The sequence below is a fragment of the Pterocles gutturalis genome, unplaced genomic scaffold (genome assembly GCF_000699245.1).
Source record: "Pterocles gutturalis isolate BGI_N339 unplaced genomic scaffold, ASM69924v1 scaffold26191, whole genome shotgun sequence".
NCBI lineage: Eukaryota > Metazoa > Chordata > Aves > Pterocliformes > Pteroclidae > Pterocles > Pterocles gutturalis.
The window spans coordinates 25,904-38,799 of NW_010106213.1; the positions used below are offsets into that span (position 1 = coordinate 25,904).

The following is a 12,896-nucleotide window of genomic DNA, read 5'->3' on the forward strand; positions in this document are numbered from 1 at the left end:
GAAAGAGATTTAACAGAACAAAACAAAAAAGGGACAAAATAAAATAAAATAAAAATAAAAATAAAAGAAACAAAGGAAAGAAAGCAAAATAAAATAAAAACAGAGACAGGGCGTCCATCTTCAGCAGGCCAGACTTCGATCTCATTTCCCCCATGAAGGTTTCACTTGGCGGCAGGTTTAGTGGCATGGCAAACAAGGCCTAACTCAGGCAAGTGTAACAGGTCTGCCTTGGCCAGTCTAGTCATCTAATAATGCACAAATATCACACAGAGAAAACATACAAAACCAAATTAATAGTCAAAATCCATCTACCAGATAATGTGGACATAAAATTTAGAATGATTAGGGTGGCATCTTTGTTTATCTTTCAACCTTTGTGTTCTCAAAGTATAACTTTTTTGAAAGAAAAACCTACCAATACACACAAAAAAGTCATATTTCAACAACTTAATAATGTTACTTCATTTACAACTACACTTTTGCTAATTGTTTACTAAATGTCACGAATTTAACATTGTTTTCATTGTGTACTGATTCATATTCCCTTGGTTTACCACTGTTTAAATACACTCCAAATCTCAGATTTTATTCTGGTTTTTAAAATCAAGATTTCATAGCTCGATTTTACTTCTCCTCTATGTTCGATTCGGCGCATTAGATGTTTTATTACTGGCACCGTTGGCCAAGAATATCATTTTACCTCCTGGTAGAATATAGCTATTACTACTTTTAAAGCCCGTGACATACTCCACTGACTACATGAACAATGCATCATATGATACATAGTGAGTCAAAAATCTTGCACTGTGGTCTCCAAAGCCATATTTATCCCACACAATAAATTCCTCTGAAAGTTAAACCTACATAAATTCACATCTTTATAAATTAAAATTAGTGGTTCTGTTAGAAAGTTACATGGAAACAGCATTCTGACACCAAAAAAAATTTGATCTCACAACCCAATCACTTGTTCACCTAATTATGCATAAATCTCTGCGGGGTCCAGAATTATTTTGAACAGTGACAGTTTTTCTCTAATATGTTTTCTCAGAAATACCCAGTAAGTCAGCTACAAATGAGGCTGGAACAGGATTTGTCAGAACTTTGATTTTATTCTTTCATTCATTGTTTACCATCAAGAGAGACAGGAAAATGTAGGTTTACCTGCCTGTTGCCAGATCACCTCAGGCAGTGACCTCATCACAAGAAAAAACACCAGGAAGTGCTGTTCATTCATTAGGCGGCCATCTTCCCTCTCTGGCAGTACTGAACCAGTGTTAAGGTCTTTTTGATGAAATGTAAAACTAAGATCCTGAATAATCGGTAGTCAATTATTTAGGGGCAATTTTTCAGTAAGGACTCTGGTCTCATCATTAGTCTCTACAGAGCTTCAAGTGGATACAGCAATATCCTCTTTGTTGTTTAAGAACAAGTTCAAAAAATAAAACCAGAAAGCCCCCAAAACAAAGCACAAAAGCAACTAAAAATCTAGGCTTCACAAAGACAAATATATGTGCCATTTGTCCCTATGAAGAAAGCTACAAGAATAGGCAGTATATTGTCAGTCAGTCTAGCCTTTGGTGAAAGTATTTTGGTGAAAGTCTATGAAATTTTGGAGACTTGTCAGGGTTTGCTAGGAACATCCCAGATCATTATTAAAGCAGCACTAGTCTCATACTATCCAGATCATGATGTGGCAAGCATGCCAAAAATGGTACTCTGGGACCACTGTTAACAAACTCCATGAAGTCAACAGTATTTTTTGAACCAAAACCTGACTCCCACAGTTATAAAAGTTATGTTAATAGGAGGTATTTCTGGATGTGTTGCCGTTTATGGTTCAACCATTCTAAATATTGTTCACGGCAAAACAGCTACCATGTTCAAAGTGAAGCTAGGTTCACTCCACCAGACTGAATGTTCCCACCCCCAAAAAAGCAAAAAGTCCAGACCCAAATGGGCAGATGCTCAGTTCCACAATGATCCCAATGAAGTCAATGGGGCTCTGCCTAACTCCAGTGATATGCCTAATGTAGAGCGAGGCTTCATACAATTGTATTCAGATCTAGGGTACTATACGGTAACAATAAGAACTACCTTGTATTCAACGCATATGTAAAATGATGGCCTGAAAGATAGTTAAAGGAAGACTTGTAGATTTAGTATTCACCGAACATTTCATTTTATTAAGAGTTTTTAAAATGTTTTTCACTGGAAGCATTCTGTTCAGATCATCGCATTTTTAAAGAGATACTTAAAACAAGAAAGGAGTACCAGTACACATCAGAAAGCCTTTTTATGGCACACAAAGTAGTATCTTCCACAGTAACAAGCAAAGAAAAAAAAATTTTTAAATTAAACTAGCTGGTAAATATTTATATTGGAACAGTAATTATCACCACGAATGCTAAATATTTTAATTAGATAAATCTAAAATGGTCAAATGCGTATATCACGTGTGTTTAAGACAAAAGTGGGATTCAGTCTAAAGAAAATGGACAAATAATCTGTCTTTACAAAAAAAACCAAAACAACCAACAAAAACCCCATCATACCAAAGGTGATACATTAAGATCCAAGCTGCAATGTTATCGGTGCCAATAAACTGCCTAATTTTTCAGTGCTCCATTGACTTCAGTGAGAACTCTGTGAAAATAAGCTTGCTAACACACACCACATTGAAGGGAATTATTTTCTTTTCCCTCAAAATATGTAATTGTGGAAAACGGAATTATCCTAATTTAAATCAACTTTCTTTTATTTCTGTATAATTGGGTTTCTTCATTCAATTTTCAAATTTGTTTCAAGTCTTTTTTTCAAAAAGCAATAAAATAAAATAAATAACAACAGAGCACCACCTCTGTACATGGAAAGCTTAAAACAATTAGCAGACATGACAATGACCAACATTAAGGAAGAATGCCTACAATACCAACCTTCTGCGCAGGGCACAACTATCAAAGCTCTGTCAATAAAAACCGTGTTAGTTAGATGCTGGGCCACACCAACACTCGATGCTTCACGAAACTTAATATAACATACTTTGGAGGAAAAAGCAAGGGGTGCGTTGCTGCAAGATAAAAGGAAAAAACAATTAGTCACCTTAAATAGAAGTATGTGTGTATTTTTAAATATTACTCTTTAATAAAAATATAGGTTTTAGACTTCCTGGAAAAGTTAGCCAAAAGGCAAGAGAACAGAAATCTACTAATAAGCCTGCTTACTATGTCACTGAAAAAAGCATAGTATAGCATCTCCTCCACTTAATGGAAACTTACTGAAGACAAAATTCCAAATCAACAAAGCTAATTTTCTTTTATTATCTTGGTAAACAACATTGACCAGTACATTCCAAATTACTATTGTAAGTAGCATAGTCAAGTAAATAATTTATAGTTCATCTTTTTTTCCTCCAAATAATCCTTGTTTAGCAAAGTCAAACAACAACCCCAGTCATTTTTCATGCCTTAGTTTGGCATAGTAGTATGGGATAACACCAAAGGAGGAAGGAGGAATTCACTATTCAGCCAGAAGAAGGAAGACAATTTGTAATTTGCTTTCCCATTAGAAAGTATACCAACAGACCTGTCAGAAAGCACAATACATAAACATGGTAACCTTGATCAAAAACCAAACAAGCCTGCTTTAAAAAATGTATTACCTAGTCAAGGCTTGTAACCTTTATATAAGCATTTTATTTCTTCATATGAAGGAAGCAGAAATCTTCAGAGAATGCAATAGGATATTGCTGGAACATCAGCAATTACCATTTGAAAAGACCATCTGTCTTCTAGCAAAGTAGTAACTCATGGAAAATATACTTCATAAACTGTTTCATCCTGACCCTCCCTCAACTGAAACAGAAACACTTGTCAACTTTCTGGAAGTCCCAGAAGCAGTTCAAGCCATCTTGCAGTCCCTCAAATTCCAAGCAGGTACTCCCAAAGTCGTTGCACGGAATTAATCAGACTTCAGTATTTAACTACAAGCTCAGAAGTTTCAGATATATTATTTCATCATATTAACTGTATAAATGAACCAATAACAGTCTGAGGCAGGCATACTGGTATGTTTCTGGTTACCATAAAGGTAACACCTGGGGTAAAATATCTGGACAGCCAGACAACTTTAGAATGGCAGTCAGAAACATTTATGGTGGAAAATTCAGTGAAAATACACACGCCCAGGAGGCAAAAAATAAACAGGGCGTGGGAGAGACATAAATATGAAAGTCAACTTCGTGTACTTTAAAAAAACATTGCAAGATGACTACATTTCTTTGGCCCATTTATTTTCTTTGAAGCCACCAATGTCTTCACAGTTTCAAGCGTACACATTCAGAAGGGAAATAATTGTACAGAATGGCTTCTGAGCTACATTAAGGTCTTGGTTCAGCACATTTTCCAGCATCAGAGGAGACTGTGAGTTATGACTTTCCCGGTAATGAGCAGAAATGTTTCCATACAACTTTTAGTCTTACATATTCTGAAGAGCTAGACTTCGTGCACAGTAAAAAAAAAAAAATTTTATGGTCATGGGGTTTCTTTGTTTGTTTTGGTTTGTTGCGGGGAGGGTGGAAGGGGGTCTGTGTGGGGTGGCTGGGAGGAGAGTCCTTTGGGTTTTTTATTGTTGTTTGGGGTTGGTTTTGTTCATTTTTAAACACATATGTCAGTGTTACAACCCTAATGGCTGAAGCTTCCACTGAAATTTCTGTAGTCCAGACTGTTAAAGACTTATAACATCTCCTGGTTTGTTTCCTTTTTTGTTTTCATTTCTAACTCAAGAACACAATTCTACTCCAGGCAGTTCCAGGCCTCATAAATAATCCTTATAAATTTCAACATCTATAGAGTCAGCTCTGACAAGTGTATTTTTTATGATATTCTCCCCTTGGTATTTCCTGGATTTCAATCACAAAAGCTATGTGGAAAATATGTTAAAAAATACTAACATCAGAACACTGCTGCGAATAAAGCACTAAAAAGACATCTCGGTACGAAGTGTTTTCTGATGATCACAGAGGAGAAATTCTCTATAAGGAAACTACCTCTGCTGAAAACAGATCAATGCTGCATCTACATCAAGGGAGATGATTAAGAACCAAAAGATCTAAAATTTTAAAAGCTTTCACAGTGATTGAGTCCTCTCCTTTTATGAAGTGGGCCTCCTAAACCTCCCCTTCAGACTTCATAAGTCTTTCTTAAAACAGAAAAGCCTTGTTCTGTTTTTGTTCCTTTTGTTTGATTTTTTTCTGCTAACCTTTTCTCAAGCTGAATTGAGGTAGGGTCATAGTCTTCTTCCCAGGGTTACAAAGCACTGATGTAAAAAAGCAACTCCTACATCTCTCATTCAAGGTTACTACAATCCAGTTTCTTTAGGACAGCAAGAAAACTCAAAAAGGAAATAAATATCTAAATCGTATTCAGACCTTTCTGCCATTTTTGTTTTCCTTTGTAGGGACACAGTAACATCCACCTCCCAACAGAGTAACAACCAACCAAAACCATCTCATAAAAATGACCTATTCAGAAAGCTACAGTGAAAAATCAAACAAAAGGCTACAAAACATTCCTCTAAGGGTTCAGATTTTCTCAGGGGGGTGGTGATGGAGGAGAGAACAGAAATCAATAACTTATCAAAATAAGATGTTATGGAATAATTGTGCAGATCACAATTTAATAAGGCTGTGTGTGTTTTAGCTCAAAGACCTCATCTATACTGCAGTCACTGCAGGATATAACAACATTTAAGAAACACCTGTATGTTCTAGCCTCCAAGACCACTCCAGAAGCAAACAGCACTACACACCAGGACTTTCAACACCTGCTGCAAGTTTGGGCCTCCTTGCTCTCAAACAACTCATTCTGCAAAAATCCAGCTGTTGCTCAATAAAGCGTTTTGATATTTAACCATTCAAAAATCCTCTTACAGACAGATTTGAAGGCTTACCACTACAAATGCAATTTTGAAGGATTCTCTGAAACACAGACTTCAACCGGGCGACAAGCGTAACAAAAAAAGCAAGACTGGGACTAAGAATCTGATTACAGACATCACTGCTCTCCTAGTAAGCCGAAAAAGAACTCTAAGCTGTATGAGTGGCTGGCATACTGGAGTACCTATGCAAGGCAAAGGACCTGTCACACCCTGCAAACCAGTTTCAGATTTCAAACATCAAGTCATCTATAAAAGCTCGTCTCCATCTTGTGGAAAAACTGCGAGAAAAATAAACCATACTTCATCTTCTCGACAAAGTCTATTTAAATAGCCGACAGAAAGGTAACAAATACATACTTTCTTGAACAACACATTTTGTAAATTTAAATGTAAGTATTTTCAGGCTGTTAAAAGCAACACACGACAAAGGGACAAAAGTTTAAGGGAATATTCTACAGACGGAACGCAATGCAGTATATGCTCTCATGCGCTTGCATATTCAAATGCCGGCATCATCACCAAGTGTGCTTTCTCAGAGTCCTTCTGCACATGTGGGCTTGCAGGAGGCCTCTTTCTTACCTCCTTAATGGCCTCTGAGTATTCCCACTTGAGAAAACTCAGTAACCACTGGAAGTTTTGCAAACGGCAAACAGAGGAGCTCCTGTTAAAGAGTGACAGCAATTCTCCATTCCCAACATGGGAATTCAGATCTCTAGACAAATCAGGACCATACACAGGTATTCAAAACTCCACAAGTTTTTCCTCAGACTTTGTGAGAAAACAGCACTGTAGCTGACAACGAGGCCCCAGTAAAGCCACCCTATTCTACACTGAAGTGGCAAATCCACATGGAGACCCTCATGCAGTAACAACTCTTAGCACACAAACTAATTGTCTTACACAGTCTGTGGCTGTAATATTATTTTCTGTTGCTGTTGACTTTTTGATCCTATCTAACCAATATTTTCCAAGTCATTTCATATTCACCTATAACTTTTCCTTACAATACCTAAGTTAATAATTTAGCTTCAGGAAGAAACCAGAACTCATCTGGTAAAATTAGAAATCTGCAATTCAGCCATCCTGCTTTTCTCAAAATGTAAGCAAAAGGGAAAATATGATACATACAAGTCAATTATAAAACCAAACAACACTGAAATCATAGGATTTTACAATCACCCCTTACTTTCTGAACATCTTTCATATAAAGTTGGTTGGAAAAAAACCAACAAATTCTCAAAGAGTCTCCACATATCCTTCTTCTCAAGATTAAAGCTCTGTTTATGGGACAGGGAAGAAGAGATGGCCAAAAAGCTTGGTAATGAAGTGGAATAAAAGGGGTCTTTGAGCCAACTACAGCAGTCTTTAAGTCTTAGAAGGAAAGGGTTTTTTGATACCAGTGACCAGGAAGGTTAAACCAATACAGCAGACAGATGCAGCATAATTGTTAGTCTCTTTGAGATCTTGATGATCAAATACAAATTCAGAGTGAAATGAGTGGATTTAAAAAAAAATCCAACTCTTTTCCCAGCTGCACATTACTTACACTTGTTTACTGATTTATTCAAGGTCCACAAATACGTGCCTTCAATTTTCAGATTAAAGTTTCAATGGAAAGCGTTCCAGAGAGCAGAACAGTATACAGCTGTACAATCAAGTCAAATTTTATATTTTCTTGTAAGAAAATAAGTAAATACAAACAACAGCCACCAGTAACAAGCACCTCTGACCCACTGGAAGATGATTCACGTTAATGGTTTTCCAATTAAAAGAAATATTGCCTGCCATGCCAGTGAATCCTCACTGACATGTAGCTAAAATCGGGATGATGACCATATGGAAACAACTTCTTCAGTGCCAAGAGTTTCCAATGCCTTTAACACTGAATCTGAAGGTCAACTACTCACAGTTCACAACAAGCCTCTTCGGAACATAACAGTAATAACAAAGTAGCATTTACTGCTATTTGCATAAAGTGTGAAAGCTCTAATACACAAGACAGAAACTTCCTCCCAGGGAACTAGCCTTTCAGAAGGCACAAAATCCATCCTTCTTAAAGGGATGTCTGATTAGCAGTGACTAAAGAAACTGAAGGGCTTTGACCAATGAAGATAAAACATGAAGTGACAACCTACCAAAAAGCACAGTATGATTTAACTCAGCATTCATAAAAAAAGTCCTCCCAATGAATTTGAGATATAAAGGACCCTAACAGAAACTGCTACTTCAAAACCAGTCTTAAGATACTAATTGCTGGGAAAAGTCGCTGTGTCCAGGAAGGTTGCTGGCAATACTGAATAGTCACCTTAAAGAGCCTGCATTTTATTTCATGCTCTAAAAAAACCTGAGATGGTTTCGCTCTTCGTCTCCACATTTTGCAAGCTTACAAGAACTTTAAGTAAACTGTTCTAACATTAATATGCTTTTTATTTAATATAATCTGTAAGTAATTATATTCAGCAATTGAGACTTCCTTTTAGTTTTTTTAAGGAAACTCTGCTGCCAATAATGACAGGAAAAATGTAGTAATGGGTACGAAGTAACTCTTCTCCCTAATAATGCTAGTTCAGACCACCATAGCATAGCCCTGTACTTTGCTCTAGAGTCACTGAAGCACAAAATTTAAAGGTGCCAGAGACATCATTCTCACCTCCTAGTAGGTCAAAAACCTTCTCATTTTTCATTCAAGTCAGTGGTAGGGTGTCACACAATGAATCAGAGTGGAACAGAGCTATCAAAGGAATTTCCTATAAGGTGGAAATTATCAGTTGATCAAATTCACCACTTCTACAATCCTCTTGGGTTACTCTGACAGAGCAAAATATCAGAGGATTAGGAAAAACGAAAAATCCAAAGCTAACATGCAAAATTGCATCATCCAAGAATGGGAAATGTATTTCAAAAATAAATGAAATTGTCAAGAGCAATGCTCCAAAATGGCCCATGTCCTTGACCAAAGAAACGCACAAATACCAGACTGAGGCTTGTTTGAGACTTGCTACTCCAGCTGGATACATAGAAGTCCATGCAGCCTGATGGGACTCATTGCAGGGTACTGAAAGAGCTGACCAACATCATCGTGGGACCCCACTCCATCATTTACCAACAGTTTTGGGAGTCTGGAGAGGTCCCAGTCAACTGGAAGCTGTCAAATATTGTCCCAATTTTCAAGAAGGCTAAGAAGAAAGATGCTGGTGATTACATGCCTGTAGGTCTCGCTTCAGTGCCTGGTAAAATTACGGAGGTTATTCTGGGAGTTACTGAAAAATACTTGAGAGACAATGCAGTCATAGGTCATAGCCAGCACAGGTTCACAAGGGGAAAGTCCTGCTTAATCAACTTCATTTCCTCCTATGACAAGGCCACCCATCTAGATGACCAAGGGAATCCAGTAGATGTGGTGGGTTTGGATTTCAGCAAAGCTTCTAACACTGTCTCTCACAGTATCCTTCCGGACAGAATGTCCAGCACACAGCAAGTCAAGTCCGTAACACGGTGGGTGAGCAATTGGCTGAATGGTCAAGCGCAAAGAGCAAATGGGGTTACATCAGGCTGGCAGCCAGTCACCAGCGGGGTTCCCCAGGGCTCAATTTTAGGCCAGTGCTCTTCAATGTTTTCATAAATGATCCAGATGCAGGAACTGAATATACATTAAGGTTGGTGATGATACTAGAGGGAGCAGTGGATGCCCTTGAAGGTAGAGAGGCCTTACAGAGAGATCTGGACATAATAGAGAGCTGGGCAATCACCAACCATATGAAATTTAACAAGAGCAAGTGCTGGATTCTCCTCCTGGGATGGAGTAATCCTGGTTATTTGTACAAACTGGGGCCAAGAGGCTGGAGAGCAGATCTGCAGAAAGACATCTGGGGGTTTGGGCTGTTGTCAAGTTGAATATGAGTCAACAGTGTGCCCTGGCAGCCAGAAGGGCCAACTGTGTTCTGGGGTGCTTCAAGCACAGCATAGCCAGCTGATTGAGGGAGGCAACTGTCCCACTCTACACTGCACTGGTGCAGTCCCTCGATCACTGTGTGCGCTTTTGGCCACCTCAATATAAGGATATCGAACTATTAGAGTGTGTCCAGAGGAGGCCAACCAAGATGGTGAAAGGTCCCAATGGCAAGACTTAAGAGGAGCAGCTGAGGTCACTCGGTTTGCTCAGTCTGGAGAAGAGAAAGACTTGAGTGGTGACCTCATGGCAGCCTACAACTTCCCCAAGGGGGGTAGTGGATGGGGAGGTGCTGAACTCCTCTTTCTGCTGACCAGGATTAGGAGACTAGATGGAATGAAGCTGTGTAGGGGAAGTTCAGATGGGCATTAAGAAAAGGTTATTTCACCGAGAGGGTGGTCGGTCACTGGAACAGGCTCCCCAGGGAAGTGGTCACAGCAACAAGTCTGTCAGAATTAAAGGAGTGTCTCAACAACACTCTTGGTCATATGGTTTAGTTTTAGGTAGTCCTGCAAGGAGTAAGGAGGTGAACTTAACGATCCTTATGGATCCCTTCCAACTTAATATATTCTATTATTGTATTTCCTGTCAATCAAAAAAGTAGCTGTGTTACCAAAAAATTCGAGTATTTAATGCAATCAGATTTTATGGATTAGACTTCAGCAGATTAAGGGAGAAAGTAGAAGGCTGACAGACATGACTGACTTGGAAGAGGAGAAGGATAATTTATACTTCTATTTGGAAAGACCACAGAGAAAAGTGAGTTTATACACTTTAAAAAGTGTGTGTATGCATGTTCATATACACACAACTGTATATATATTCTGTTTACTGTTGTGCTTTATCAGCAGAACTGGAAGTTCACATCTATTAAACATGCCCAGCAAAGGCAACAGCATTACAAGTATTACAGTAAATTCCTTAACATGAATGCCTTTTTTTTTATATACATGAACTGGTGCATACAGAAGAGAACATGTCACTGTGCTCTGCAATCTCATGCTTGACTAAGTAAGAATATTTTGTGTGTAAACTGAACAATTGCAATACAGAATTAGAAAAACAGGTTGCAATTCTACACAATGCAACATATAACTTTATTTCACCTTGCTGCTTAATATGTTTAAAAAGGATAATATTACTTTAATATTACATAATATATTATTTTTGAAACAAGCACCATTGGCTTTATCTTTTTAACTAAGTAGTTCTGTACAAAGGCTAGCAAATGGTGTCCAAATCTCAGTGAATCCATTTACTTAGCTTAGGTAACACAAATATTCTCAGACTGAAAGCTATTATGTCACCTTCCTCTTATTCTTCATCATAAACAAATTTAAAAGAGCATATTTGTTGTTCAGTAATCAATATCCATGAGACCTGTAGTTCACTAATTCAACTTACTATGTTTTCATCTAGAACCTGGACTCAAAAGTGAGTTTCTGCTGTTCCATGAAGGTAACAAAATTCATGCTCTAGAATAGACTGGAAGTTTGGTTTTCCTACAGAATTTTTTTAAAGCTAAGACTGGGATGACATTATTTTTTGTCTGATGTTGACTGTAATGTAAAAAGCAAATTTCCTTTTTTATTGATTTTTTAAAATTGAATATTATTTTATATTTTAAAAATCTAGACCTTAAATCATTAACTACTTAAGGAAAAAAACAGTAGCAGAAAATAATTTTAACAAATTGCAGACATCTACTGTAGCATCTTTTTGCTTAAGCCACCTCTGCTTCCCATGCACTCATCAATGAGACACTGTTTTCTGAATTTATTGCAATATTACTCAAACATATTTTCAAAGAGTCAACAGGAAGCATGTCTTTTTCTGTTTCACAAGAAGGGCAGTAAATACTTAATTTGTTTCCTAGTTAATAACTTGAAAGTTAGGTCAAATGTCCATAACTATTAGGCAAGGAAATCCATATTTCTAAAAGATGCAAAAAAAAAGGTAAATAAAACCAAGAATAAAATAAGTACTCACAATCCTACAACCTGTCTCTGAAAACTATATTAATCATTTACGACTGATGTTTACAGCATTATAACCTTGACATTTCCAAGTCAAACCCTACTATGGTACTGGGTTTCAATATTTTATGCATATATACACAGCAGCAAAACTTTATACATAGGCACAAAACATTATTTGTGTATTAATGTCAAGAAAGTATCTATTTGCTTTAAAATCTGTTATATAACTTAGTGAAAAATAAGAACAGCTATACCAAATATATATTCAGTCAGGAGAAAACTCAAGTGTATTAAGAAGCAAGTATGGAATAAGTCCAAAGTAAAACCCCAGAAAACTGTATAAAAATCACTGTAAGTTTACTGAAGAGTGTTTAAAACTCAGTAAGGCTCTTTTAAGCATACCTTTACATGAATGGATGCCTATTATATATACTTTATATATAAAGTCATATTTAATTTTTCTGAACGGTCCTCATTCAAACCTACTCAGATGTAACGCAGTAACACATAAAAATGGACAAATACCTGCTTTTTTACTAATTAGTTTTAAAAATCAAAATTTTATTCATATGAAAGTCTTTGCTGTATTAAAATTAAAGTATCTGGATGTGAATTACTCCCTTCCCTTTCTGCTATTCCTATTTAATTTTCATAAAAAAAAAAAAAAGATAAACTGTTTGAAGGGACAGGTCTGTCATTCACTTCCTTATACAACGGATGCGTTAAGAAAAAAATATTTATTTCCCTCCCCTGATCTGTTAATCGTCATCTGCTTGGGAGAAACACCGAGGTTCACAAAACAACAACAGTGTCCCCCATCTGCATGCATCCCTCGCATGCAGCTGAAATAACGAGCACAGCTACAATTCAGAGAAACGTGTGATGTCCGTTACTAACTTCCATTTACCGCACACATCTCATCAGGGCTTTCTGAGCACAAGGCAGGGGACGTTCCGCCCCTCTGTGAACAGCTATTTTGGCTCCTGTTCGCGGGGCCCTTTCTCTGAGAAAAGAGCCCTTCCAACCAAAAA

The 12,896-nt window shown here is 37.3% G+C and overlaps 1 protein-coding gene across 1 annotated transcript in view; it reads right to left on the reverse strand.

Annotated features, from left to right (window-relative positions):
• Positions 1-3,064, reverse strand: part of SREK1 (splicing regulatory glutamine/lysine-rich protein 1) — a 25,432-nt gene extending 22,368 nt beyond the window's left edge. The window contains exon 1 of the mRNA XM_010087723.1: positions 2,937-3,064. The gene's annotated coding sequence lies outside the window, so the exon portion shown is untranslated. The remainder of the gene's footprint in view (positions 1-2,936) is intronic.
• Between the last annotated feature and the right edge of the window lie 9,832 nt (positions 3,065-12,896).